Below are 6,000 nucleotides of genomic sequence, written 5' to 3'. Positions count from 1 at the left end.
GGAAAAGGTTTCTTGGTTGCCTTTACTAACCTTTGACTGGGAAAAGTATTTGTTTAGAAACTTAAACATCGTAACTTACCATATAATGATGTTATTATCAAGGAATGAGTGTAGCCATTCTTTGACATTGTTAACCAATGAGAAAGGAATTAGAGGCAAATAGCCTCATCATGCACTTCATGATCTTCGTAGTGTTGCATATCTCCATAAGTGTGACCAAATAAGTGTATGGATTCTCATAAGGGAATCCATAAATTGATTATTTTGGACCAAGTGAATGGGAGCAAGCTTTATATCTATTTTAGTAGCATTCGCTATTGGTTAAGCAATACTATTGAAGTTAAGAGGTCCTAAAAATGTAATATAATCTTCCAAAGTGTGTCTTCCTTGGCCTCCACCATTTTCATGTCAAACAAGGAGACTTAAGTTAGTTTAGAAGTATAAGTTGTTGGTATAGCTTCTCTAGCATTCCTAATATGTCTTCTTCTTCTATTATTATTCTTCTAAGTTGTTCTTTTAATGTCAAGACCAAATAGTAACTGATAAGTTGGAGTTCTGCTTCTCATGCAAAACATGGAAACACCACAAAAGACAAGTTAAACAAATAAAATGTGAGTATAGAGAGTTAAAATATACACAATAAAAGGAAGTAAAGATTTAAGAATGAATAAATTAAGCTTAAACAGGTAAATAACACAAAATTTGACTAAACAAATAACAAATCTCTGACAATGATGCCAAAAACTTATTATCTTCTTAGCTAGTGTACCAAGTTGTTCAAGTAGTAATCGAAAAGTTTGAGTATAGTTTTCCCAAAAGATTTACATTTGTTTGGTTAGTAATGTTTATTTACTTATTCAATCTATGAAATTAATTCAAATTTAGTAATATGTGAAATTAAGTTGGAAGCATGTAAAACTAGTTAAACTTAAGTTAATCAATCATGACAAAGCTTCATTGGAGTTGGATTTTTATACTAATTAAAAAGATCTTTTTATACCAATTAAAAAGAACTTTTTATACCGATTCTAGAATCGGTATAAAAACAGTGAGTATAGAAAATATTGATGTTTTATATTGATTCCATAACTATTATAAAAAATGTTCCTTTTTATACTAGTTAAAGGTACAATCGGTATAAAAAAATTGTCTAAATCATCTAAATATTCTAAAAATTCACCTTCCCTAACTAAATCAAGCTCATCTTAACCTAAAATTTTCTTCCAATTATAATTTCTTCACAAGAACTCATACACAAAAACTCCAAATTCACATAATCCAAACTCCAGGAATTTGCCTCAGAGCCTCCACCCAATCAATTAGTCCTAAGAAGTGCTCCTTTATGGCGGCCACCGACAAAAACTCCTGAACAACCCCATCACATGCCCTAACAGCTCATTCACCAACTCCTCAACTAGTTTCCCTCTAAAGGTTATGAAAATCATGTTCCCAAAGTAACACTCCATCATTGTTTCGCTCTCTTTATCACTATTGTCTAGTCTCTTCCTTCCATCAATCACAATGCCTATTTTGGCAATAACCTTTTTACTATTTGTATCTCTTGAAGCTCCACAAGAAATCCGAGAAACACTTCAACTTTATGCGCGTGATGGTGAGGGACTGTAAGTCAAAGAGTTGCTTCATCGTGACGTAGTATATGCAATTGGGAGAGCGTTGACGTAGGTGGTGGGAAGGGAAGGAACATGGGTGGCAGGAAATGATGACAAGAACGGTGGTGGAGGAGAAGATTTGGTTCACAAAGGAGTAAGAGGCGATAATGAGAAAGGAGAAAAAGAAGAATGAGGGTTAGGGATTTGTGAACCCTCTGTTTACAAATAAAAATAATAATAAGAAACTACGTTATATATTGATTATCACTGCGTCCACTTTCTATATTGATTATAATTAGAATTAGTATAAAATGTTTTTTTATTTATTACAAAAATGTCATCATCCACTTTTTATATCTGTTATAATTATAACTAATATAAAAAGTTTTCTTATTTATTATAAAAATGTCATATCGTCCAATTTTTATAGTATTATAATTACAACTAATATAAAAAGTGTTATCTTATTTGTAATTATGTCACCGTGTCACTTTTTATACTTGGTGGATTATAATAAATATAAATAGTCATTATAAAAAGTATTTTTTGCTCTAGTGATAATTCAAACATTTACACCATAAGTTAACAAGTTCTCATTTTTTAAAGAGAAGTAATAAACCTCAATGTTAAAATAACAATCCTTTAGTTATTTTAACACAAGATTTAAATTTAAAAAAGTGTTTAAAATGATCAAAAGATTATAGTTCATGTCTATAACCAAATCTTTAAGTTGTTCTAAAATGACCAAAAGAATGTTAATTTTTTTTTTGTGTAAAGACTAATTGCTTTCACTCATTGAGTGAGTATATAATCTTCTCACTATGCGATGACATGAGTCGCGGAGAAAGAGAATATTATTCTGATTGGGTGAGTTATCTTTGAATTGAGCAAAAAAGTCCTAAAAGGTAATTTTTCATTTTTCTTCAATCTTTCACTTTTCTGTAAAATAATTCAACAAAAAATTAATTATATTTATCTTAAAAGAAAATATTTAAATCTTAAAGTCTTTTATAAAAATAACACAAAATACGTTATACAAAGACAAATATTAAGTTGAAGATGATTTTGTTTAGACTGACTAAGCAATTTTTTAATGAGGTTAGCCAAAAGTTGTCCTGAGCTAGCATAAAAATGCAAACTAAGATTGAATGACGGAAATCTTGCTTATGAGATCCTAAAGGTATTCAATTCAATTGAGGTCGATCAAGTTAATCTAGATTAATCAAAAGCACCTTTCAATCCTTATCGATCAAAATATGTTGATAAAGATTATGGAAAAATATCTAAACTACCATTTTAATTTGTTTTAACTTATTTAAGTTGTAAACGAGTCGGTTAAGGATTATCCAAATATGTCATGTACAAGATCAATATGTCTCGATTTAGATAAAACAACAAATGACTTGATTGAGGATGTTTTAGGTAAGATTAAGCCAAATATAAAATTTAATCTAGAATCAACGAATAAAATTTCAAACAAGTAACTTTATTTTTATATTATGTTTAAATATAAAGAAATAAATGAATAAACTCTTAGATTTACCATTTCCAACATCTTCTCTTTTCTGTCATGGTGAGAGAAGAGGAAAAATTATGTGTGTTTAATTCTCTTCTTTTTTTTCTTTTCCAACTTGTCTTGTTTAATTTTCTCTTCAATCAAACAGTAAGATTTGAAACTTTCTAGAAACACCTTATTGTCAGTGTTATGGCAAACATCTGACCTAAGATTTGTTCCATGTCCAAAGTTAGAAAATGCAACTTGTAGTTAGATGGTGTCAACTAATGAAGTAAAAAAATAAAATTGTAGTGGTACGTCTTTTTATTAATTAAAAAGAATAATTTAATTACTCCTACAAATTCTTTTATAAACAAACTTTGTGAAAAACGTGAATAAAATATATTCCTGAAACTAAATTCCTAAAGGTATTTTTTTTTAATATTTCATATTAAACAAAAAAACGAATATTACTGCCATAAGAAATTCTCTTACAAAATTCCCCTAAATATCTAAATGTTCCTTATTCTATAGAATATTTAAAAAAAAAACTGGTAATATTGAACTTCAATTTTGATCCTTATATATCACTTTAATTAATTAAGTTATATATATATATATATATATATATATATATATATATATATATATATATATATATATTAAAAATGTTAGATTTAAAGTGAAATAAAATAAATAAAACATATTTAAGGAGTCCAAGATAGAAGAAAATTTAAAATTCATAGATTAAAAATTCAAGGGGATAAATATTGTAATTTACTTTTTAAAATTTTTAAATACGTAGGCTTTCTAAATATAACTCCATTAATATTTATTTGAAAAAATAATTTTGTTAATAATTAGAGAGGATGTAATTAAATTGAAATACAAAACTATTTAACAGTTCCTACGTGATTAGCATTAAATTATGAAGTTTTAGGTTTTCAGCATAGGAAATATAGCAGCATATCTCATAGGAAAAGATTGAATAGGGTTGGTGAAAGTGAAGGATGAGGAAAGAAAAATGTTGAACTTAATATAGGATTCAAAATCCAGTACCATATATACTATTGCTTTCAAGATCAATAATGATATAGGATTCGCTCTACTGCACTAAATCTTCTCATTAATTAGTGTAACAAAAAACACTGTTGATAAATCATCCATCAAGTGGTTTCGATGACTTTAATGAATGTATGTTGATGCTTTTTGAACATCAATGGCAGCAAATGCTGAGGAAAACCTAAAAGTTTTGGTCCCCCATTTCATGGAAGAGTGCATGTGAAGATGCCTAGATGGCTCTGCCTTGAAGGGAAAGGAGGACCCCTCCTTTCTCCTCTTTTTCTCACTACGCTTTGCTGATCTAAGCTTGCGTATGCCTAGGTTTAACCTAATAATAATACCTTTTTTAACCGTTGACCTTTAGTCTTCATTGTCTATAACTCATCATTAATTCTTAATAATCAAAACTTAATTATCAATAACACTGTCTTTAGTCAAAGGATTACTCTTCCTAACCTCCTAAACCAATCATTCTTAATTAACACAACAATTTACTATCAATATTTTACTCTCTCAAGTATAATATTGTGTTTCAAAGAGGATATGTGGAAAACAAAAAAAAATTAAGTTTAATTTTTGTTTACTTACTTATTATAAATATTTTTTTCTAAAAATAAGAAATAATATCATTATTTTTAAGAAAAAGTAAACTACTAAATTAAACATATTAAAATATTCATTTGCTTAGGAGGTTTAATCTGTTATCTTAATTAATCATATAACCAAAACAAAATATACAACTTCAAATCATGTTTTATAAAATTGAGTTAGATGTATTTGAATTATGAAAGAAATATTAGGATTTACTTTAATTATCGATGTTGAAAATTCATCATATTTTTATTGTAAATTTAAATGCTCGAAATATTCGGTCATGGATACTAAAGGTAAGTTAAAAATATGTATTAATAGTCAACTAATGATATCATCAAAATAAATGAAAAACTCTCAATTTAAAAATAGCAATATCTATGCATTCAAATTATGAGATTTTTAAAGTGAGCGTGAATAATACAATTATTTACGAAGAATAGTTTTGATTTTAATTATGTCATACTAAATATAATCATGCTTTAAACTAAAAAATAGAAGGCCAAGTTAAAAAAAGAAGGCAAAATGATTAAATGTCATCAAGAAATTGTCATAATAATAGACAAACGATAATGGTTAATGAAATATGAGAAAGAATAAAATATAACATTAATTTGTACTGAGACATGATTAATCCTTAAAGTTTTACCACATCTAATATATGGTTTAAAAAGATTGAATCCCAATTTAAATTAAAACTCAAATAAACAAGTGAAGAATAACTCAAATAACCATAATTTAATTATAAACGAATTAATTATCGCCCCAGTGAATTTTTTGGCCATAAATCGATAAAAAAAACTGACGAAACAATAAGTTTTTTATTCTTATATTCTTGTATGTTTTCACATGAAAAATTTGAATTGAGGACTAAATATGACAACATGATTTCACCACACATGACACTTGTGAAACGTATCTAGTTTGGGTTGATTAAATTCGTCAAATATGAAATTTGAGAATTTAAATGCCAGACAAAACAAGACCATGTTATATAAAAGAAAATCAAGTTAATTAATCTATATATGCTTAGACTAAATTGATAAAACAAAAAACGTTTGAGTCAATTTACAATAGCATGTGGAATAAGATTTAGTTATGTGATAAGACAATTCATAAATAAAAGGGATGAGTTTAGGTGATACATATGTTGTGATTTGCTTTAAACAACATCTTAATTGGATTTGAGTTCGATACAAGAAAAATAAAAGCAGTAAGAAAATAAACAAGTTCATGACGAGA

The sequence above is a fragment of the Vigna angularis genome, chromosome 2 (genome assembly GCF_016808095.1).
Source record: "Vigna angularis cultivar LongXiaoDou No.4 chromosome 2, ASM1680809v1, whole genome shotgun sequence".
NCBI lineage: Eukaryota > Viridiplantae > Streptophyta > Magnoliopsida > Fabales > Fabaceae > Vigna > Vigna angularis.
This window is presented reverse-complemented; position numbering follows the sequence as displayed.